The 26,074-nt window shown below is 42.5% G+C and overlaps 1 protein-coding gene across 1 annotated transcript in view; it reads left to right on the top strand.

The window, feature by feature from the left end:
* Positions 1–26,074, top strand: part of arvcfb (ARVCF delta catenin family member b) — a gene marked incomplete at its 5' end in the record, with an annotated part of 301,150 nt that overhangs the window by 103,745 nt on the left and 171,331 nt on the right. The window contains one exon of the mRNA XM_080432834.1: positions 15,877–15,992. The remainder of the gene's footprint in view (positions 1–15,876; positions 15,993–26,074) is intronic.

Raw genomic sequence — 26,074 nt, 5'->3', positions numbered from 1 at the left:
ATTAAGGCTTGTAACTGAGGCTACGAGGTAAAGGAGCTGAATGCTGAAAAAGAGAGGCTATAAGCAGACATGTACTGTACCGGCTAAGGCAGGCTGAAGTGGAGTTTGGGGTGGGAGGGGTGTATGCTTTATAAAGAGATGTCTCATCCCGCTGTCGCGCACCCAGAAGAGTACATTTGTCACCAAGGACATAGTGCATTGAATCCATTGGAGCAGCGTACATCTGCCTATTGTAACAGCAATTTCGTACAGCTTTTATCCATTGGGCCAATGTAGATTGATTCACACACACACACACACACACACACACACACACACACACACACACACACACACACACACACACACACACAGACACAGACACACACACACACACACACACACACACACACACACACACACACACACACACACACACACACACACACACACACACACACACACACACGCACACGTATGTATATGTATGGTGTGTGTGTGTGTGTGTGTGTGTGTGTGTGTGTGTGTGTGTGTGTGTGTGTGTGTGTGTGTGTGTGTATATATATATATATATATATATATATATATATATATATATATACACATATACATATTGTATATGTGATTGTGCATCCCGGATATTTGAAAAATAAATGTAAAATGGATTCTATTAGAGCTTCCATTTCCTTTTGAACTCCAATTTGAAAGAGGAATTTTCATTGTCGCTCTGTATGGGGTCCTGAATTACTCCTCCAGAATGGAAAATACGTGGAAGTCAAATAATTGGATCTCAGACTTTATGCGGACTCAAAGTCTGGTAGTCTCAAGGAACAGTTTATTCCATTCTTTTCTTTTATGCAAGGCATGAAAGCCGGCGGGGGGGGGGGGTCTCTGGCTTGCACAGTGTAATCATATGCGCACTAGTGAAAAGTACAGACACACAGCTCCTGTTAAGAGGCTGTAGCCATTACCACAGTTAGGCTCTTGTGGTCTCTAGTGACTTGTTCCACTCCGGTTGAGCTGCTGCCTTTCTCACTGCCCTGTTCAGGAAATGGGGGGCCTTACCCGGCTTTCTATAAATAGCCTTTTTTCTACAGTAAATATGACGGCAGTAGGCAATTACTTTGGGCTGAGTTATTTTCCTGCCCAAACCTCCACCATCCAAACCCAATCTTTTCAGCCCCTCCCTTGTGAAGTCGATTGTTTGAATGACCAAAACCATTTGTATTACAAAGTCTCTTTTTACCCTGATTTTACTTTGTTGTATAATTGCCCATGTGACTTTAATTGAGTATCAGTGCAGAGATTTCTGAGTTCTCTTTAGACAATTAGAGGAGGTGGGTGGGGAATGACGGAGGGGGCTGATAAAGCGTCTCATGTTTCACAGTCTAAAGAGAGTTAATCACATGAATGCCTGTTTTTTGTCTTTGTGCGTGCGTGCGTGCGTGCGTGCGTGCGTGCGTGCGTGCGTGCGTGCGTGCGTGCGTGCGTGCGTGCGTGCGTGCGTGCGTGCGTGCGTGCGTGCGTGCGTGCGTGCGTGCGTGCGTGCGTGCGTGCGTGCGTTTGTGTTTCCCAAATAAGAATCCACCGTGTGCCAGTGAAATAATGGTCCCAGTTTTATATAATTCCGCTTCCAACATGGTTATGTTTTAAGCGCTGTTTGTATGTGTATGTATGTATGTTTGTCCGTCTGTGTGTTAGCAAGAAAACTATTGGAATTGTTTTTATAAAACTTTGTGGATGGATGTAACATGGGCCTGGGACGGTGAACCCAATAACTATATAACTATATGTAATCTATAGAGGGCCTGCCCATTAGTCCGACAGCCCGTTGTTTCGAAGCACCATTGGTCCGAAATCTTGATTGTTTGAAAAAAAAAAAAAAAAAAATTCCATTATTCAGAGGGTTCATTGGTCCCAAAAAATTCCCGTTATTCCGACGGTCCGTTGTTCTGACGACCCGTTGTTTCAAAAAACATTTCGGTAACAGTTTACTTAAAAGCTACTTATAATAATATCATTTATAAATGCTGGTCATAATGCATTATAAACTCAGTGGAACAGCACATTATAACTACCAGGTAACACACTGCTTAAAGTCTATAATGCATTATAATCACATTTATAATGCATTATAATGCATCATAATGCATTACAATGCAGTTATAATGCTTCATAACACTCGTTATAAATGTTTATAATTATGCATAACAACTTCTAACAAAGACACTTTATAACTAACTAAGTTAAGGTAGTTATAATGTTGTTCCTCTGAGCTTATAATGCATGATGACCAGCACTTATGATACGTTATAAACGTTGTAATAAGTTGTCATACATGATTATAAACATTTATAAAGAGTGTTATAATGCCTTATAAGTGCATTATAATGCGTTATAAATGTGATTATAATGTATTATAGACGCGATCTTTAAGTAAAGTGTTACCACAAAGGCCCATTATTCCCGAGGGTTCATTGATCCGAAAAACAAGCGCTCTCCATGGTGCTGAAATGCTGCAAAATTTGTTTGCCCATCAGTAGACTATGTAGTGTATTCTGGAAAAATATATGTGACGCTTACCCACTGCACCTGTGAGAATGTCATATCTAACCTAACCAGAAAGATCAACTTTATTTTATATCTCTTTGCTGTACACTGAAGTCAAAAGGCTTAATGCAGGGATGTCAAAATGCGACTTTGTGGTGGATTCGTTTTTAATCTGTGCGTGTGTGCTCCCAACTCAACGCATGAGTAAAATTCTAGGCTACTGATTTCACGTCTAGGACTAAGCAGGAATGTGTAGCCTATATCCTACTATATATTGTATTAGCATTTCATACGTTTGTGTATCAAGGAGCTTTCCACCTGCTGTGCGTAAGCAGACTAAACAGATTTTTTTAGTGTAGTCTTCTTTCGCTTCTCTTTCAATCTTAACTTCGCTCTCTCCTTTACCTGCCTCTTTCCGTTTTTTTCTCTTACCATCTTCGTCTTCACCCCCTTTTTCCTTAAATCTGTATGTTTCTCCCTTTCTGTTTGTCTGTCTCTCCTCCTCTCTTCCTAGCTTTCTCTTTCAATCTTTCTGTCCTTATAAGTCAGTCTGTCTGTCTGTCTGTCTGTCTGTCTGTCTGTCTGTCTGTCTGTCTGTCTGTCTGTCTGTCTGTCTGTCTGTCTGTCTCACACTTTCTCGTTCTCTCTCCTGTCTTTTTCTTCTCCTCCTTCAAACTGTCTGTGGCCCTATGTCTGCATTTCTGTCTCTCCCTCCATCTTCTCATTCCCCATCTTTCCCCATCTTTCCCTCTCTGCTTGCCTGCCTGCCTGCCTGCCTGCCTGCCTGCCTGCCTGCCTGCCTGCCTGCCTGTCTGTCTGTCTGTCTGTCTGTCTGTCTGTCTGTCTGTCTGTCTGTCTGTCTGTCTGTCTGTCTGTCTGTCTGTCTGTCTGTCTGTCTGTCTGTCTGTCTGTCTGTGTTGCCTACTCCCTCCTCCTTATTTTTCAGATAAAGCCCTGCCAGGCTGCGGTGTCACACATTACATAGTTTAAGTGCACAGTGTTTAAGGCATGTGTGTGTCTCACAAATCCCTGCACGGATATTTTATTCAGGGCGGCAGTGCGTGAAAACTCCTCCCCACAAATCTCTGTCGCTCCATCAGGGAGACTGATGGAGACTGATCATCCATATGCTCCAGGATGATGCTACAAGAGAGATGTGCTGAATTCACAATCACACTCTCTGGGGAGGACATGTGCACACGTGCACGCACGCACGCGCACACACACACACACACACACACACACACACACACACACACACACACACACACACACACACACACACACACACACACACACACACACACACACACACACACACACACACACACACACAGAGTGGTGTTCTGCATATGAAAAGCTCCTCTCTAAAGTACTCTATACAGCCTAGCAAATGTAGAAAAAAAACATTAACAAAAAATTTACATTGAGCCATTCTGAAATGTGTGGATAAGGCTTCAGTCTAAACATGCTCACAAGTAAGACGCGCGAACGCGGGAAGCGAACGCAGCTCGAAAATGTTGTGTATGTACGGACTTGTAATCCGTGTTATTTCACCGTGATGGGGAGAGCGTAGAGAGAAAGTCACGTGACTGCCTCCGCCTCGTATTGAAGTTAATGGGGGGGATATGGTTCTAGGCGGGTGCATATATGAAAAAAAAGCACCTTACCCAAAAAAAATTGGAACAAAAGGTTTCTCAACTGTTTTTTGTAGTATGTGGTGTCCTGAATAACATACTAAAAGTCTACCAAAGTTTGACCACTTTTAAGGTGTTATTTTCAAGATGGCGTCCAAGATGACCCAAAAAAACGTTAAAATAGCTTAATTCCTTCATTATTTATCCTAAAAAGTACTTTTTGTGTTTAACCCCATGTTTTGGGGGCCTGGGAATCCATTGGACTTGTCCAAATTGCAGAGATACAATTAGATAATTGTGAAATCCTATATTTTGTTTGAGACTCTATTAACACCCTTTGAAATGGTCACCCGTTTCAAGTTAACTTAACTAATTATATAATAAATGTCCAACAACTTATATTAATTTTTTACTGGAACAAGGCTTTAAGATATCCTCAAAACACAACACAACTAATAGTCACAATTTGCAGAAGGTGGTGGCAGAGAATATTGTCGGTTGCAATATAGTATTGTTTTCAATATTGCCCAAACTAAATTCATCTTTGACTATACACCCCACCCAAAAACTATTTCTTGCATTTTGAACCCATCTCTCTGCACCCCTCCCCTTACCCACCCCACAGGAACTTCATAACTCCTCCCCTACATACACGAGAATATTTATTTTTCAAAGCCAAGGAGACCCTGAGCTTCTGATCTCCCCCATGACCGATGTGCAAAACCTCCAACAGAAATGATACGCCATTTCAACGAAGACAGTTCTGCAAACGATACATGAAAGATAAACTTCTTTGCCAGATCTCACTCCAAGTGGCTTAGGGAGCCTGCACTCTCCTCGTTCTCAGCTCCTCCAAAACCAAATTAGCATTTGGGATGCAAACGATTACTAAGCCACGGCACGCTGGAGGACGGAGTGAGGAGGAGGCAGAAATTAAGGTATTGGAATTTAGCTAATGCGTGAGGCTGAGAGGAGTGTCCCTATGTCGCCTGGCTCACTGGATAGTCCCGCTGGTCCCAAGTGGACCTCCACGCTGGCTCCCGAGATAGGCACTCCCAAGATAGGCCCTCTTGAGTTAGCATAGGTAGCCAGTGGTGGTGGTTGTAAGACCTCCACATGTTGCAAGACTGTGTCAGGCAGACAGTCGTGTCCCTAAGTATGCTGGTCCCAAATGGACCTCCTGGCGGGTCTGGCTCCTATGCCCGAGATAGGCGCTCTTGAGTGGGCATAGGTAGTGAGGAGGGTCACCCCCCCGGGTCACCCCCCCCCCCCCCCCCATAGTGATGGTTGTAAGACCTCCACGTGGTGGTGCATGACTGTGTGTCAGGCAGACAAGGGTGTCTGTGTCGGACTGGCTCACAGGAGAGTTGGTGGTGGCTGACCATTAATATTCCCAGGGGCCCCCAGTGACTTATCATTATGGCTCAGAGCGTCCTCTCCCCTCTCCAGAACAGCTCCAGAACAAAAAATTGGGGTATGCCGAAAGCAATGCTTGTTTGTTGGATAGCAGCAGGGACACAGCACCTTATGGGCGTGGAGGTCGGTTAGATTGGGATTCTATGGGGAGACTGGAGCCCAGGGCGTCATGGGCTGTCCCCTATACTTACCTTCTTGCTGTTACAATTATCCAGAAAAAAGATCATGGTTCAAGCTTATTGCCAGCAGTATCACAAAACAAAGACATGTGAAATTAATTTTGCACTAAAACCTCACACAACTACTCACAGGAATAAGGAGATGTCTGTGACAAGCAAATCTGAACCTTATCCATGCCACACTCCTCCACCACCCCTGCCTAGACACCCAGTAGAAGACACTAGATACATGTTCTGATAGCTCTGTACTGACTTGCACACCCTCTCTAGGCCCACAAGTGGCCATTTTTTCCTACTGAGTGTAGCGTTGTGAGCTTGTACATCGGCTATTTTCACAATGTTTGCCTCTTTCTTACCTAATATTTGAGATAATATATATATAGATAATATAGTCTTAAGAGTAATTAAATTGTAACTTTAGAAATGTGCAGATGCCCTGTATACACTTATACTGTATGTTGGTTTGTTTACTGTTGAGTGAGAAAACAATGTTGCACATTAAGCTAACCATCTGGGGACCCCACAAAATCATTTGGTGGACCCCCGGTTTGGGAACCAGACACCTTTACAAACAAATTGGTGAAGACATTTCTCTGTAAGGAATTTCTTCCAAGATTTGTGTAATATTCCCAGTCTATCACTTGGCAGCCATGTTTTTACAAATGTCACAGTACCACCCAGTAATAATGAATTTAATCCTTATTGGTATCCAAAGAAATGTTGAAAGCTTCAACGGAATGTGAATTACATGTATATAGGTGATGAATTCACCAATCCTGGGCATTATGGCGTGTAGAAAAGAGAAATGTCCAATTACATTGTTAAATATGCTTATAACCAATTGCTTCAATATTTAATTGTACTTAAAATCACTTGACTATAATGAATATATGCTAATTGGATTTCTAGATCACCAAAACATGGGGTTAGGCACCATAATTACTTGTGTAGGGTAAATAATGAAGGAGTAATGGTCTTTTAAGGAACTGGTGGCGGCCATCTTGGAAATTTGACATTTCTAATGATCAGATTTCGGTAGACTTTTGATATGTTATTAAGTACACCTGATACTACAATAAACCATTGAGAAACCTTTTGTTCCAATTTGTTTGGGGTCAAACCATATTTGCACCCGCCTATTCTCCTATGCACGGAGTTGCGGAGTTCCTAGTCATCTATGCACGGAATTGCCGTTTGTCAATCTGTGCTATTTCACCGTGTTTGGGGGGCGATCGGGTTGGTTTCATAGTAAGCTCCACTCTGAGATCTGTCAGCAGCCAATGAGAGCGTGAGTCACATGGGGGCACGGCTGCACAGCCAATGAGAGCGTGAGTCACATGGGGGGCGCGGCTGCACACAGGCAGTGCACACACACAGAGACACACACAAGCCGAGCAGGGTTTCGGAAGGCTTCCGCTGCGTTCGCAATAATTTCCTCACTCAAGGTGGTAGGTTAACTTACATCCCATCAGCACAAGAAGTAGTCATTACTTTTCCCCTGTATCCACTTTGAGATCTCTTTGAGGTTTTTGTGAAGAATATGCCAGTGAAAGATTATATCAAAAATAACAAAAAGTTACACAGTATGACTTTAAAACTCTAAATGTATGAGCTCGTTGAAATTTAACAAGTGTAGTCTTTCCTTCCGAACCTCAGTTAAATTCCTAACTCCATTCATGTCTGTCTCATAGCTTTTGGGATGAAAGATTTTATGAAACTAATGAAACATTTGTCGTAGCTCTATTAGATCATGATCAACCGTTCTGTCCAAGTCCATTGCAGCGTCACACACAGACACATCTACTGTGGTACAATTAGCTGTATTTCCAAGTCTTGTGTATTCAGCCAGTTTATCAGATGACCATCATCTAGGTCATCCTCAGACGAGAGATTAATCCAATTCGTGCTCTCATCAAAGCTGTCTGGTTTGATCAAGAAAGAGAATATGGGTCCACAAGTCAGAAAGTCCTTGAATCTTGTGAACTCCAACTCAAGCTCACTGATGTATTTGCACATTTCAGCAGTGCTGATGGTGTGCTGCGTAGACAGCTTCCATCCATATGTGTCTGAAGTAGAAGAAAGTGGAGGTTGAAATGTTGTTTGAAAGGATTGCTATCTTGTCAACAAAAGCTGCCTATATGTGTCAAAGTCAAACATGTCTGAGTTGCCCTTGACACCAACTGGAAATACGTTTGGTTTAGTCGAGGGGTGGCGCCCGGTTAGAGTGTGCAGAAGGCACAGATGTGAAGATAAATTGTGAAATATGGCATGAATGAATGAACTGCTTTGATAACAGCTTTTTCCAGAGCTACTGTATTGTGAATTTCAGTATCTCTCATCCAATTTGATCAAGTGGGACACTTTCAGTCTGTATTGTAATAGTCAGACCGCTGACAGTGAAGTTCACCAGTTTTGGGGGCAGGTGGAGGGGATTCCTCTCTGTAAATATTATAAAGCATTACCACAACCACTACTGTACATCTGCATTCAGAAATGTAGACCCTGGTGTCGGGTAGGATACCTACTAGTGTCATGACCTGTCTGTTGGATACTCTTATTATGTAGTGATGTCCTAGTGTTTCCTGTTTTGCCTAGTTACCTGTCTTGTCTCACCTCCTTGTGATAATTAGTATTCTCCACCTGTGTCCTGTTGGTCTCCTAGCCAATCCCTCTGTTAATTATCAGTTGTGTATACACCTGTGTCTGGTTAACCCTGTGTGTTTAAACCCTCATTTCCTTGTGTTCCTTTCCAGTTCTTAGATTTAGTTACAGTGTTCTGTTTGACTCCTAGTGTATTTAATATTAATATTCCAGTTAATATTCCAAGCTCCCTGTGTTCCTAGTTTTTGACATTACATTACATTGTTGTGCACTTGACCTTCTCTGCCTCAGCATTTCTATTCTGCGTTTGGGTACACCATCTTCTGCCTCGCACTGTGACAACTACAGTAGTTGACAAGTAGCCCTCATATGGATTGCATTGACAGCTGCAGTACAACGTTCTCCCTTACCCCGAGTGGCGGCGCTGTCTCGATTGTGGGCGTGAATTTGTAGTCGCCTGTGTATCTCTATTCCAACAAACACTTGATCCAGTTGTGTGTCCTCACTCCTCACCACAATGGAAATTAGCTGCAGTCAGCTTTATTGTGGTTTATCCTTTTGCTAATGCATTTGTGGGCCAATGTAAGCAATTGTTACATATATTTTTCAATGTCATTAAAGATGTCACTTGAATTCTCCGGACAATGACCTGGTCTATTCGCACATGGCATCAATCAGACATATGTAATTTGTACTAGGGAGCAGGCAGTGTTAAATCCGTTGCATGTACAACTTATTCTGACATTTGCGTTCTCACATGCATGTCTAGATGTGTTCAGAGTTGCAGTACAATGGTGAAAACAGCTTTGAAGTCTCAGATTAAGTTTGCTTGAGTGTCCAGAAATATCTGTGAGAAAATTTGCTTTATCTTTTTCATCCAGAATGGATTTGATTTCATCAAAGCAGCTGACAAATCACTCCAAAACCTTTCCACAGCTTAGCTATCTTACTGCTGAATGAAGAGGGATATCTTAGTATGCGCAGTTCATTTTGTCGAGCTGGGACTTGAACTGTTGGTGTGCCAAAGAAGATTGTGCTGTTATGAAGTTAACTACCTTCAACACTGTAGCCGTAACCTTGTTACAGTTAAATCTGATTTTGACATCTTTGCACTGTGGTTTCTTGATTTATTATGCACTATAGTTTCATGATGTTATGGTCGATTCTCTCCTCACTGCTTCCCTTTGTGTCATGCACAACAAAAGGCTGGGTCAAATCACAGTATCTTGCAATAAAAGAATAAGAAAAAAAATACAATGGTGGAATATAATTTACGTTCCCCTTCTAGTCATGTGCAATATGGCATCTTTAAACCCAGTTTGCTGGGTTGCACTGTGCGTGTGTGTGTGTGTGTGTGTGCGTGTGTGCGTGTGTGCGTGTGTGCGCGTGCATGCGTGCGTGCGTGCGTGCGTGCGTGCGTGCGTGCGTGCGTGAAAATATATTTCTGTACGGTCAACTTATGGCCCTTGGAGTTCGTTTGGCATAGCTCTTGAACCAGACAACATACAGTACAAAGACGAATGAATCCGTTTGACATATAATTTGTAATAAAATGGAAAAGTCATTATTCACATGGTACAACCAATCTGTATTGGTGAAAAACAGGCAAATAACTCATCTCCGGGTCATAACAAAATGAAACATGCTTAACTAGACACCATTAGGGTCCTAAAACAAATGCCATGCTGGAATATAGGTCTATCTATTTCTCCTATTATTAGACAATTTATGTTACATTTTCAGAGTAACCTGCCCAGATAAAAATCCCATTCTGTGGCTGCTCTGGATACTCTCTTCCAAGCAAGAGAACAAATAACAGCCATACATTTCTCATCTCATTTCCACTTCTATCCAAAGTCATAGATTGGATACTTTGTTTTGTCAGGAAAACCTTTTTTGCTTCTGAAACGATGATAACGCTGAAACAAATATCCCTGTAGTTGTTGAGAGAGACCATAGATAATAACCATAAGACAAAGTTCAAAGTACAGTCTACTCTGCACAGTGGAATTAATTTTGGTTGACATGAACATATTTTGGCATGCTTGAGTAACCCAGGGAATTTTGGTAGTAATTACAAATTCAAGCAAGTAATCTGTAACAGATACATTTTGAAACTTACTCAGATAACAAACAACAATCATCTATTTCTTCACTTTAATTCCTTCTGGCTCACCTATTAAAGCCCTCACTGTTAGAGTCTTTGCATTGGCAGGAAATCTCTCTCTCTCTGGTTAGGTATATTTCCAACCAACTGTAATTGTTAGGCAAATTTTTAGCAGCTTTTCAAGTATTAAAAAATAAAATTGAATTATGTATATTTCCATCTGCGGGTCTGAGGCAAATACTGTATGTACGATACCTGAATGTAGATATGGCTATAGGTGGAAAAGTAAACTCTAGAATGGGTAAATAAAGTCCTTTTGCACACCTTCTTAGTAGGACAGTTGCGTAGGAGTGAACAGCCAATTTATAGAAGAGGGAAAAAATTCCTCATCAGCGGTTAGGTGATACCTAATGTTTTCTTCAATAACTTTACTGTAAGTGAAGACAGTGTGTGGGATTTTCCTCTGGAATGTACGGAGCCCCAATTAATACATAATAACTGTGAAAAACTTTTTCATGAAATGTAATTTTTACGTACAGTTTGGAATGGAAACATACTAGTGCAGTGGTTTTCAAAGTTGGGGCTGCGAATTGAATGGAGAGGAAAAAGGAAAAATCAACAAACTTTTATAAAAAAGATATGAGCATGTCATTATTGTCAAAAATGTCATTGTGCAAAAATAGCAGATCTACAAGCTCACAAATGCCTTAAAGTAATTTCACAATAGGGGGTCCCCAGCCAGAGGCCATGGGTATTTGGGGGTCCCTTGCATGGAAAGGTTTGGGAATTAACCAACCCCATGTCTAGTGGATTACTGGTTACAGTTTTAGACAGGTGAGGTCAGTAATGTTGTTGAGTTGGAGATTACATTTTGGAAGTCAACCACCCAAGCCTGAAAGAAAATGCCTCAGTGCTGTGCCCATGGCTGCTCCAGGATGATTGGACAGTCCTCAAACACTCTCTCTTCCAGGCTGGAGAAAAACAAACAAAAAAAAAACAATAAACTATCAATTTCTCCTTTGCACTTACACTTCAATGCGAGGTACTTTGCTTTGGCAGAAAATCGTTCTTTTTGTTGCTGTCCGTTTCGATAATTTCCTCTTCTCTGTAGAGTCGCCGGGTTTTGATGTGGGTCTTGGGAGATCCTCCTCCCCTATTTTCTTTTCTCCATCCATGCTTTTTAATCTAAGGAGTGTCATCAGCCAAGGTCATAAGTGAGGATGAGCACTCTTAAGTGGCCCTATGGGCCACATGGTTCCCAAAGCTACTTATTTTCCTAGCTTTGCCAAATGATGTGCGTCAGAATCATGTTGTATAGGCCTGCTGTATGTCTCTATATGTGATATCAGGCCCATAGCCAGGAGTTTAGAAAGAAATACTAAAATCATGTGTCCCAGCAGCAACTACCCCGAGAAGATTTTGCATATTACAATATAACAATACGTTTTAATGCGTTTTGAGAAGAACAATGCTAACCTTTTTTTGGTCCCAAATTCCATTCCTGTTTGTGTGTGGTCTAATCACTCTAATCAAGCCCCCAAGAGCGCTTTTCTTTTTCAATTATAGGTTTGTTATTAAGCCTAGTAGTTTCATCACAAATACTCATGTCAAACAATACTGTATATCAAACCAATATTTAGCCCAGCTATTAGAGTGACAGGAACACGTTACAATAGCATCTCCCTTTCCTATCTCTGTTTTATAGTTTTAGCCTCAACACGAGGTCAGACACTGACTGAATGCATGCCAATCAGCCATAAAATACACTGTAGTTCCACCACATGTTGGTGTAAATCCTGTGACTTATGAGGGGTAAACATGAAGTCAAAAGTTCAGATTACTTTGCACTGGTGTTGCAAAAAAGATGGTGAAACCATTGTCTGCACAGCAAGCAGATGTTTTGACAAGACCTCTCATTATGGGGCTGAGATGGCTGAATGGTTTTTCTCAGCAGGCGTGAACTGATTCAACTGTGTTGAGAAGTTCTCGTGTGTCAGCTGCAGCGTGTTTTCAGCCGGAATGATGTATAGTTTCAGGCCTTTACAGCTATCAGTTTACTGCAATTCTTGATGAACCTCTGATGAACCCTGTAACTTAGCTTCACACTCCACATAAAGTACGTACTGTACGGTACATATAGTAACCATCACTGCAATAGAATCTGTCAACGCCAACCCTATGCAAGAGTTAGTTGTAGTTTAGGTGATGCAGCAAGGATGCTATTGATCAGAAAGTCATCCTTCCCCAGAAAAAAAAGGGAATTGTGACACAAAATAGTGACACTGCAATTTGACATACAGTATATATTCTTGACTTATACTTTGGGGTATTATTTTAACCACTTATTTGTTCACTTCTATACTACCTTCACTTTTCTTGAAAAATAGCAAAATCTTGTCTGCTTCACCCAAAATGTGTAATGAGCATAAATTCACATAAAAAGATTATATCCACTATGTCAATTAATGTAGAGAACATAAAACCCCAGATTTAAAGAACCTGCCATCATGTTAATAGCTGCATTTTCAAACACAATGCATAGGAAGTAGCATAAGTACAGATTAGACTGTGCTGACATCACAGTGTCTGCTCCATTGCCAATAAAACTCAGACTGAGCAGTATAGTAACCTATTTTCCAAACTGCTCAGCCTCCGTTAAATCACTATAAATCTCACCTAAGACTACCTACTTCTTGCACTATCAACCAGCCCCAGGGCTGGGTCTTTCTGAAATTTCTTTGGTGAAGAATGATGAGATTTTACTCTGCACCTTGACCTGGAGATATCAAATGGAATTTAGTGTTTTACTAAATATAACCTGTGATAGAGGTGGTAGCTCACTGTCATAAAATTCACACAGCTCTCCTTTGGCTATATTTAATATGATGGTATTGGTTGGCTGTACTATCAGCCAAAAGGCTCAACAACAGGGTTGAGGGATGGCTCCTATCAAATGTAATTAAGTGTGCATTACTAATTGCATGTAATTGTCAGTTTTACACATTTGAAAAAGGGATTGATGCTCTACTAACAACTAACAACACACATTTAAGTTGTAGCCAAATCTGTGCATGCATACGGTAGGCCTACCTCCTATTGCACATTTTGTACCCAGTTAATGTATGACAAAATGCAGGCCCATGGGCCTCTGGGTGATGTATACTTACAGTAGCATAATGGTTCAATGGTACAGTATGTCATTTCCTGTCTCATCCTTGTGTTTTCTGTATTTCTTCACTCTATATATGGTACATTTGTACCTATGTACTTAATGTACTATAGGATTAAAGTAAGTGAAGTAAGTAGGGTAAGTGATATTCCTTTGTTAAAATAAGTGTTAAAAAACAATATTCTGATAGTATTTATTGTTATTTAGGGTTTATTCAGTAACAGTCTCTCAGTAACAGTCTCTCCAAAATGCATTTTCAGGTTGCAGAAACACTAACATGCACATGCAGGCATTATCCTTTACACAGGCCAAATGCAGCTCAACTCTGTGCTGTAGTACTTATTCATCATACCATAGGTAAGAGGCAGCGGTGAAAGATCACCCTCGTCACTCTTAGCTGCAAAGAAATCCTCCCAAGTTGTCAACAGACAGCAAAGGCAGAGAAAATGCCTTGATCAGTCAAGTATTCTCCAGACAGCCAGGACCTTAAGTCAGCCAGCCAGTCAGCCTTCCACAGAATCGGTCAGTCAGTTGAGAACCCATTCTGCATTTATTATTAATAACACAATTATGCTGCATCGCTCTCCAAGCGATATGGAGCTGATGGGAAGGGGATTAGTTATGTGGAATATGCAAGCGTATCTGCATAATTCAGGCTGGGCAAAGTGGTAGGTGCAGAGAGATGAGGCACAAATATTATTATTACGTTCCTGCAGAGATTATTGTCAAACGGCGATGTCTTTGTGGGATGGTGGTGAAGTTCATCAGTATGGGGGTCGGAATTGTGCAGGACAAGAAAGCACATAGAACACGCTGTTGGAGGTATCATTTTCTACTGAGTCAAATAATGGCTTCTATAAATTTCCCCTAACCTTTTATATCTGGGGAAGGGCTTTTGCTGAGAATACCTGCTTGACATTCACACAGTTGCAATCACACTGTCGGTCAAGAACAGCTCCCCCAGAGCAATTGGGGGTCGAGTGCCTTGCTCGAGGGCATCTCAATTGTTGTTGAGAAAAGGGTAACACATTCACTTTCACTACCCAGATTTTCCCTAGATGATCTACAAATTTGCACTGGTGACCTCCCATAAGACAGTATGTGATGCTTTTAGACTTTTAGATGCTTTTAAGCAGTGACAGCTCCAGGGGGGGCTAGGGGGGGCGGTGAAGGCTTAGCCCCCCCAAGCCCCCCCCCCTCCCCACAAACCCAATTGTTATGAAAAGTATTTATGGAATAAATAAATAAGATATGTATAAATATGTGAGCCCCTGCTCTAAAAAAAAAGCCAGCCCCCCATAGCCCCCCCAGGAATATGCTTTGAAGCCGTCACTGCTTTTAAGATTAGGTTAGATAGGTTAAAAAGGTCAAATATGATCATGTAGTGGTCAAGATCCATGCTGGACTCACATATATCTGTTGGTTTTGGCTGACAGTAAATCCCATCAGAACCCCCTCTCCTTTGTCTTCCAGGTTTGTCTGCCACTCAGTTGTGCTGTTATCTGTCTCAATGAAAACAAAATACTTATGAGAAAGCAATAGGCTGTCATCTTTGGAAAAGAAATGCACAGCAGTATCTAAACGAGCTCCACATGTGCTCATTTAGAATTGAATTGACACATCATTTTGTTGTTGAAGGTAATCTTCATTTAACATGCATCTAGAGGCTAGTCTGAAACTTCAATTGTGGAATGGATAATGAGGTTGGGGGGGGCGGTGGGGGGGTGGGGGGGTGGGGTTTGTGGGAACGTTGTGAAAGGGGCAGGAAGAGAGAGAAGATGTATTAACTAACGCAGAGAGGATTACCTTAACCTTTGATGTTTGGTGCCGAAATCCAAGGTGCTCAAAGCCTATCTGTCCTTGAAGCAAATGCACCCGGTATCCCTGAGGTTGGAGAGATACTCTAATCCCACAGTGGAAGTTGGAGACCAAAGACAACTTTCAATTGATTTATCTTTTCTTTTTTCCAATTTAGCTATTCACATATTGAGTCTCCTGTGATCCTAATGATGCTGATGCTGTTGATTGGTCTATACCTCACCCTGTGTGTGTGTGTGTGTGTGTGTGTGTGTGTGTGTGTGTGTGTGTGTGTGTGTGTGTGTGTGTGTGTGTGTTGTGTGTGTGTGTGTGTGTGTGTGTGTGTGTGTGTGTGTGTGTGTGTGTGTGTGTGTGTGTGGAGGCATACAGGTATTATCAATGTTCAGGATCCTAATAGTTTTTTTATTTCCTTCGCTGCAGCTGCTGTGTCGGGTGGAACTCGCTGGGCGGCTCAAACAAACGAGACAGTTGTAACGGAGCCCGAGATTCACCTCAGTCCACTCAGTCTGACGGTGCACACGGAACATCAAAGACAGGTACACCCGCCCTCTCCTCTGCCTCTTTCCCTATCTGTCTCCTCCCTCTAATCACTCCGTTCAGCACATCATTGCGGCAATTACGCTTCCTGCCAGGCTTTTCCCCCCACTATTTCCCCCCCTCAATCCAAAATGTCTCATTCTCTGTTATCTCTCTTTGTTGTCGTGGTGCCTTTCCTCTCTGTGTGTGTGTGTGTGTGTGTGTGTGTGTGTGTGTGTGTGTGTGTGTGTGTGTGTGTGTGTGTGTGTGTGTGTGTGTGTGTGTGTGTGTGTGTGTGTGTGTGTGTGTGTGTGTGTGTGTGTGTGTGTGTGTGTGTGTGTTTGTATACAGTGCACACGTGTGCATGCACGTCTTGGTGTGTGCATGTCTGTTTTGTAACTTTTTTTTTTCATCTTTGAAAAATACTTTGAAAGTCTTTGCCTTGAGGAAATGTGTGCTACCGTTTGAATAATTCACACAGTCACGCCAATTTAGGTAGAAAGACTCTAAAACATCAGAAGGTCGAGATGGGGGTCTTGGTGTCCTCCTGTCACATCTCCTCCTGTTTGAAACCTGAGCAGGAGAAGGCTCATTGCACCTGTCCAGTTTCTACAATTAATGATAGACTGCATAACTTTGAATTAGAAATCTGTTTTCTTTTCGATACTGTGCCATGTCGCAGTTTAATTGTATTTTGGTTAACCTCTGCTTGCTTAGGATGTTTTTTCAGAAGTAGGCAAAAAACATACTGTATATTTCCATTTATTGATTCAAGCCAAGGTAAATGGACGAATGAACATCAAAGCCAATAGGTTTTCTAATCCTTTTTTATTCAACATCAACAGCTTCAAGCGAGAATAGATCCTGTTTTCTATCTCGAATTGTTGAGTGTTGTTTCTTTATCTTGCACTCCTCTATTATGTGCTCATTCTAGAGACCCATTATGATGTTAAATCTTTTGCCGTTGCAGCTCTTAGCCTTGTGTTCCTTGTAATTGTGATGAATTCAAGCTTGTCCTGTTGCAGGGAATTGTAGTCACTGAAATGAACGCCTATTGCCTATTACTATGTATGTTGGTCTGTATAACGGCTAATTAACTGAAATGTAAACTGTAATGATCACATTATAAAACAGCTGTGCTTTGTTATTTTAATAGGTTTAGGTGAAGAGGCAGTATATACTTAAACAAACAAAAAAATAGCTATCTTTAATGTGTTTTCTGCTGCTTAATCTAAAAGACAAGAAAATGCCTGTATTTTCGCGGGGGATGTTTTGGTGTGGGCAGTGTGTGTGACAGGATGCTGCAGATGTTCTGCAGTTTGTAATGGCTAGTGCCCTCTTCTTTGCGATTACCTGCGGGGAGGGGGTGTTACATTAATGCCGGGGACACAAGCAACCCGAACAGGCTGGTCAGGAAAGCTGGCTCCCTCGTTGGGGCTACCCTGGACGGGGTGGAGGAGGTGGCAAAGTTGCGTACAACGAGGAAGCTGGACTCCATCATGGACATTGCATTGGACAACCACTCAAACCCCTGGCCCCCGGCAGGTTTAGCAGGAAGGGTAATGTTAGATTCCTCTTCCCGAAGGGGACACAGAAAATTATTGTGTGTCGCTAGCTATGAAGATGTATAATGAGGCACACGATGGTCGCTCGGCTCGTTCAATAGAGTAATTGATCGGAGGTAACATCAGTTCATTATAGTAAGGAGTAAGGTCACTGTCTGACATGCTTACTGTGCATTATCTTATTATTTCTTTTGTCCTGCACTATGAAAGCACTGTTGAGGGTGTATAGTGTATATTTTGATAATTATTGAGGGTGCTTCTTTGGGTGTGATGTCTTTTAGGGCGGCTTCACACTATGGTCCCGGGTGCGCACCCCGGACCACATGGCAGATGTTGTGGTAGTGTGAACGTAGCGAACCATTCCCCGTAACGCATCACCGTACCGTACCCGAAACCACCTTGGGAGGTAGTCTCGGGTCCGATTGCTGCGGAGTCGGGAACGGAACGCGGCAGTGTGAATCCATCCGTACCAAGAGAAGGAAGTGGACTGCTAATCATATATCATTTATATATTTTTTATAATGACGCATTATTTTAGCTGGGTTATACCTTCTCATAGTTCTACTTGAATGTTGACAAGAAATAATAATCCCGCTAGTGTTTGAGTAGCGCGAGCCGTGAAAAATAATAAACAAAAAACACATGTGTGGCGAACGTATTTTTAAGGATAAATACACCAAGGATTAGTCCGTGACGTCACACCAAGGATGCGTCCGTGACGCCAATATCATATTAACAGACAACGTTACATTTCGAGGTTTCAAAGACCAGTGCACACACTGCTTTGGTTGTGTATTGTTGATCTGTTGTTATTATAACTCAAGACAACGTCAGGAACACAGTCAAACTTTATTATTCACTCTAGAGTGACTTTTCTTCTGTGAATGACATTCGCTCTCCCAAAGCCCCATAGTCCACAGCGAGGCACATATTTACCATTACTGTTAAATGAAATGGTCTCGAGTCTTGGCCAGTGTGAATGCTGGCCAGCCAAGCGTACTCGGGAACGGTTTGATTCAAACGTACCCAGTCTGAAGCCGCCCTAACAGTGCTGTAACTACGGTACTTTTCTTGCCCTGTAACTGTTTCGTAACTGCAGTGCTGTCTTTGGCGACTGAATTTCCCCTGTGGGATCAATAAAGGTCTTATCTTACTGTGTGACTGTGTGTGAATATTGGAATGGCTTTGCATGTTTGCTTGTATGCATGTAATATTTGTGCATTTGTATTTATCCTTAAAGTATATTGTAGTGTATCTGTGTGCATACTGTACAATTCTATGTACTTTGTGTGTGTGGTATACAGTATGTACATGTAACTATGCATACATAGGATACATAGGACCACAATGGAAACAAGTCCCCAGGACTTTTTTGTGTTATCCTTTTAGCCTTAAACTTCTTTTTTATCCCACGATTTTATAACCCATATTTTTCACCCAGTGCCAATAGCCTATGTAATCCTGGGCGCTACTCTCCCTCTGCCAGCCTAGGGAGAGCCCAAAACTGAGCTCATGTCTCCTTCAATGCATGAGGAGCTAGCAAGCCGCTTCTTATCACCTGACAGGGGGGAGTTTCCCCGGTAGGACGTAGCGCGTGGAAGGAACACGTTATTCCAACCAGTTCCTTTCCCCTCCATCAGGCGCCCCGGCTGACCAGGGGGAGGCAGTATAGAGACCAGGATTACTGCATGTTTTTTGTGAGGGTACCTTCCCTAGGGGACACGGGGAGAACATGCAGAAAGGCCCTTTCGCTAACCCCACCTAGAGTATGGGCACTGATGACGCGGAGGAGAGGACACACCCCCAGTGCCCACAGCGTCACCGGCGGGAATCGAACCCAGGACCTTCTAGCTGTGAGGTGACAGCGCTACCGACTGCGCCAGGGCTGGGGAACATACGCCTACCAAGGGGGGGAAGAGGCCGTGCCCCCCCCTTTAGCCTTAATGTCTGACTGTACTTCGTGCTGTTTACATTTCTGACTAATAAAGTATTCAATCTATCAATCAATACATGTGTACAGTAAGTGCATGCATGTGAGAATATGTGTATGTGACCAAGCCTTAGGGCGGATTCAGACTATGGTCCCGGGTGCGCACCGCGGACCACATGGCAGATGTTGTGATAGTGTGAATGTAGCGTACCGTTCCCCGAAACGGATCACCGTACCGTACCCGGGACCGCCTCCCGAGGTAGTCTCGGGTGCGATTGATGCGTCCTCGGGTACGGTACGCTGCAATGTGAATCCATCCGTACCGACAGGAGGAAGTGGACTGCTAATCATATATCATTTATATATTTTTATGATTACGCATTATTTTAGCTGGGTTATACCTTCTCATAGTTCTTCTTGAATGTTGACAAGAAATAATAATCCTGCAAGTGTTTGAGTAGCGCGAGCCGTGAAAAATAATAAACAAAAAACACATGTGTAGCGAACGTGTATATAAGGATAAATATACCAAGGATTAGTCCGTGACGTCACTGCTAAAATACCAAGGATGCATCAGTGACGTGACTATCATATTGATAATAACAGAGACGCGAGAGACGACGTTACAATTTGAGGTTTCAAAGACCAATGCACACACTGCTTTGGTTGTGTATTGTTGTTCTGTTATTATTATAACTCAAGACAACGTCAGGAACACAGTCAAACTTTATTATTCACTTTAAACTCTGACAAGTGACTCTTCTTTCGTGAATGACATTCTCTATCTCCCAAAGCCCCATAGTCAACAGCGCCCCCATGAGGCACATATTTATCATTACTTTTGAATGAAGTGTACTCGAGTACGGAAGAATTTTGGCCAATGTGAATGCTGGCGAGCTGGGAGAGGCCAATCGTACTCTGGAACGGTTCAAATCAATCGGACCCAGTCTGAATCCACCCTTAGTGCCTACACACACACACACACACACACACACACACACACACACACACACACACACACACACACACACACACACACACACCGCTTCTCCCACCTATACGTCTAGTTGTGCAACTTATCAGTGATGGACTTCACACACCTCACTAAGCTTTATTTATCCTGGCATCATTCAGCAATCCCCCTCCAGGGATTAACACCACTTTAATGTTCCACAGGCAATCACTCACAGAATCTGAAATTGGAGGCCAATATTTTGCTAGGTCGCTGTATCTTTCTTTGGCTTTATGAAGGGATATTCAAAGATGTGTGACACATTAAGTTGTATTTGTTTAAAACAGGCTAATGTTTTACATAAGTCTGGCATATTTTTTAGAGCCACCTATCAGACTTAATAATGTTTGTTCTTTGACCTCTGGATATATACCATCAAGCTGATGAGCATCTCAGTAAAAGTTAATTTCATGACACAACCACAGTGAATTGCCAGATTGTCGCAAGTGATTTAAGTACTGAAATTGAATTTAATAATTTAGTTAAGCCCTAGATAACATGCATAAACCTGTGGGGGTACGGGAGTCAGTGATGCACAGAAAGTAAATAATGTATAAAGAGTAAATAGTTCATCCTCAGCCATTTTATCAACTTCGACTTTCAGATGAATCACCTATGTGCAAGTCATCAACTGAGAGGTTTTGGCATAATGGATGACCCATCATAATGAATTGCCCATCTAAGAGCTTAAAGTTACTCACTCTGAAAGAGTGATTTCAGAGAGCGCCATGGCCTCGGTTTGACATCTTATTTGGTGAATAATTATCACAACCAAGGTGCTGATTTGAACTGAAAGGATTGAAGCCTGGACACTAGTGATGTGCGGGTCGGGTTTTTTCATGACCCGCCCCGCCCCAACCCGCGACGGAACGCGACCCGCCTCAACCCGCCCCGCGAACCCATATATAAATCTATGGCTCACCCCGCCCCGCGACCTGCGGTGGGAATATATATATATATTATATAGCGCTCTTTTAAGTACCCAAAGTCCCTTTATATGTCTACAGTAGCACAACATTGTCATGGGCTGAATAAACAAGCATGTTGGTCAAAATAGTTTTTTTTTTTTTTTTTTTCGTGGAGAGCGGCTGACCCGCTCACCCTCAGCCCGCATAATTTTCTCTGAAATCCTGACTCGACCTACCCGCGCCGCGGGTTGACCCGCGGGTCCCGCGGGTTACGGGTCGACCCGCTCATCACTACTGGACACACACACACACACACACACACACACACACACACACACACACACACACACACACACACACACACACACACACACACACACACACACACACACACACACACAGAGTAACAAAAGGAGCAGGTGTTTTTAACCGTATCTCATTAGACATTAAATTAATTGAATATGTGGGGGAAAATTGGCAGTGAGGGGCCATGATTGGAAGGTCTTTTCAATACTACCTTCCCCTCCACACAAAATCCCTACTCCCTAATCAGGTGAATGTGTCTGACTCAGTACTGGCCAACTAATGGTCACCACTCAGCTTTAACCACCAACCCTACAGTATATACTTAGAGTAGTTGAATGGGGTCCCCCTTGGGTCTGTAATTGGTCCCCTCCTTTTTCTCTCTATACCAAATGCTTTGCTGAAAATAGCTTACAGATCAGCAATTTTTGCATAATGTTCGCCTATTATGACATGCCCAGAAAAGGGTTCATCTGGTTAATGTGAGCGACCACTACGTCTCATCACCTGAACAACCACTCTGCGAATCGAGGGCCCCTGCTCATGCCCATTTATTTACAGTATTACCAGTCTATTTTTAGAGCTGAAACAAGTATATTCTTGAGGGGGGGGAAGCAGCTTTGCACCAGCGGAACTCGTACAGGCTCATGTAGCAACAAAGTGCTGCATCTACAGTCTGACCTTCCATGCGCAGCATGGAATGTGAGATGTGCATGTTTTTAATTACAGAGAAAATCTTTGAATAATGGTTTTATATCCTCCCTCCCTGCCTCCCTCCCAGCTCCTCCAACCCTTGTCCCACACACACACACAGAAATGCCCATGTACACACGCGCGTGTGTGCGCGCACACACACACACACACACACACACACACACACACACACACACACACACGCACATGCACACGCACACGCACACGCGCACACACACACACATACACACACACTTGTGCTAGTGCCAACCACAAATGACATAGTTAGCCATGGAGTTGGAGCTCTGAGGGCTTTCTGGAGGATGAAGTTGGGTGGAGAACTGGAGTGTGGGTAATTGAGGATGGAGGTTAAGAGACCTTGGCTCTCCCCTAATGCCCCAGCAGACTGCAAACATCTGCTGGGTCAGAAAAGAAAAACACGATCGTTTTTGCGGCGGTGGTGGTGGTAGTAGCAATGTCAGGGAGGGGTCGTGGTAGGGAGGGGGAATTCTGAGGATTCCATGGGTTATTTTAAGTAGGCCCAGAAGTTTGGTGGCTAATGAGAAGCACCACAGGGCTTATACTGTAGCTGACATGCCTGCCATGTTTTTCTCTCTGTGACTCAGGAAGAAATGACTGCCCTGCCCCATTCACACCCCCCCCTATCTCCCTTCTCTCTGGAGTGTGTGAATCACTGGAGTCACTGCAGACTGTCATCGTGTACAACCAATCAGCACAGCCTGTTGCACGTTGTCATTCTCAGCGATTTATACATCAAGGGCTATCTCGAAACTCAGAATAGTTATGGGCAGTACAGTTGACAATGCAGCTATATATAGCTACATATCCAATTTGGAACTAATTTAAGGCTGAGTTTATGTCCTTATATTTGGAGAAAGGGGATTTCCATTCATCAAAGAATAAAAAAGTGATTTTCTTAGCTAACATAAATTATGCATCATAGATGAAAGAACCATGAACATGAATAAAAGTTAACAAGAGAGGTATCACTTCAGAATAAATCATTTTTCCACAGACCAACCACAGGTTTAGGCTAATAAAAGTTACACTATGAAATCTAAAACAGCTTAACTAATCCAACTCTGCGGCTTTCCTTGAACAGGACTGATAGTCTTGGAAAGTGAGTTGCAAAATGGTGTTTTTCATACTCTTGCCTACAGTATGTAAGCAAAACACGAAATCAAATTCACATACACAGTGAATACTCCAGATTCAGATGATAATCAGAATCAGTTTTCACAAGAGAGAGGACAGAAGTAGAGTGAGAGCAAAGGGAAAGAGATACAGTAGATAACAGGTTAAATAGAACAAATATATATGCTACAGTATATAAAGATATATATATAGAGAGAGATTTATAGCGTATGTGAAAGCAGGTATGACATGATATTTAGAACATTAGCATCATATGCAGGTGTGTACATGCTATTTAGAAACATTAGTATCATATGCAGGTGTGAGCATAACATGATGCCATAAGGCTGGGTAAAAAAATAAAATAATCAAAATTGTGCTCCTCGGAGCAAGCTTTGGTCAAGAGTTATAGGCCAATTTTCCGTGCGGTTTGAACAAAATCTGTAGGAGTAGGAACGGGGTGGCATTTCTTCCTTGGCCTAGTGGGAATGTGTGTGCAAAGTTTCACGGCAACGGCAAAAAAAATTGGAAGCCAATCTTAGCCAATCAGGATGGAATATGAAAAATTTGACAGATCCGTCTAGATTACATGACTATAGAGATAATGTGTACCGATTGGCGTGATGTTTAGACAAAATCTGTAGGATTAATATCCTTTTTTTTTTAGCAAAAATCGGCCTCTTGGTGGCGATATGAAAGGCTGATGTGAAAAAGTTGGACGGACACAAGGGACGAAAAGATAGTCTCGGGCACGCCTTCGGCCTGGTGGATATTTCACATGGTTAAAAACTACCTCACGGCCTGGGCCGCAGCCTGGCGGTCCAGGCACCCTAGGCTGCAATGCCAGCCTGACAGCGTGTCGCGGATTCGAATCCCGTTCCTGACGATCTTTGCTGCGTGTCACTCCCCATTTCTCTCCCCATTTCCTGTCAGTCTACTATCCTATCTATAAAGGCAAACCCCCCCCCCCCCCCCCCCAATATAAAACTACCTCAGACTGGTGGTGTCCATGCCTTGTTCAACAGTCTGATGGTAGCTGGGTAGAAACTCAGAAATTCGGGTGTTTCAGGCATTTAATAGTGCAGTAGCTTATATTTGTCAGTGGAAGACAAAAACAAATACAAGAAACCTCATTCTCCCATTCCACACATGCCATCGCCGCCGTCAGCACAGTACAGCTTTGAAAACGTGGGCTTCTCAGCACGCATTGCTTTGCTAGAGAGTCAGAGCGCGTCAGACCAGACTCCCTGCTAGATAAATAAATGATCAGCACCAAACAAACATCAAAGAGGGATTGTGTGCTTCAAAGGAAATAGGAGCCTTGCATACCCACCATGGTCCTATAGAAGAGACTGTGTCAGACTTGTTTACGCGTGAAGTGTATGCACGCACACATCCACGCACGCACCCATACCGCATATGCTCACTATCGCATGCATTATAGCATTGATACACACTTTGCAAGTATGCGCGTGCGCACACTCACACAATCAACTTAACTCAAGGCACACAAGGAAACACACACCTGCACTCTCACTGTCTATTATTCAAAGGGTTTAATATTCTATTCTATGTCTTGATCATCCCCCACTGAGCTAAACATCCTCTCCTTAAGCAGCACTCTCTCTCTGTCATATCGGTAGGATCAACTGGAATATAACCCAAATGCAATTTACAATTTACAATGTAGGCATTTAGCAACTGTAGCTAATGCTTTGATGTAGTGTGCTTACTGACTCAATGCCATTTCTCTTGTACATGACTTCTCTCATTACTCTCATGCAGCCTGAGAATGGTTTTGTTTTAATCTTTAACCACAAAATGACACTTTTATTGAAATGTTATTGCACCACTAATGGCTTTGTGTGTCATAGTTTAAGGATGACTTTAATACTGTATTCTATTAGGGACATTATGTTGGTGAATAACAATGAAAAACAAACAAGATTCACATTTATTTTATGTAATCTCTGAGATCTATTTTAGATTGTACCTTTGAAGGGTATTTCCATCATAAGTGAGTTTTACATTGTCATTTTGTAAATCCAAAGATTCAACTGAAAAGATTGCTTTTCAGTTATTCCCATGATACTACTGTATGCTCTGAAGATAAAGGAGCATCCAGTTCACTGATATAATGGAAGACATAGCAGTCGTGTTCTCACATTTATATTAAATCTACATATACCCCCACACATTTCAGATGTGTAAGAGATAAGACAAACCTTCATTGATCCCTGCAGTTAAATTCCAAATGATACAAAACTAGAAAAAGTGCTCCTCGGAGCACAAGTCTCCGCCAGGTCAGGTAGGTTATTATGGCCTCCTGGTGGCGCTATAATAGGCCAATGTGAAAAGGGTGACATTTCTTCTTGGGCCTTTCACGGCAATCGGACACTGCATTCATGATTTGAGGCATTTTGTTCCAAAAATGTGGTTTGCTAAATTAGACCTGCTGGTGGCGCTATAACAGGCCAATGTGAAAAGGGTGGCATTTCTTCCTTGGCCTAGTGGGAATGTGCGTGCAAAATATTCT

Source organism: Gymnoscopelus braueri, assembly GCF_963280865.1.
Source record: "Gymnoscopelus braueri genome assembly, chromosome: 7".
Lineage (NCBI taxonomy): Eukaryota > Metazoa > Chordata > Actinopteri > Myctophiformes > Myctophidae > Gymnoscopelus > Gymnoscopelus braueri.
The sequence above is the reverse complement of the archived record's forward strand: the minus strand, read 5'-3'. Positions and strand labels throughout refer to the sequence as shown.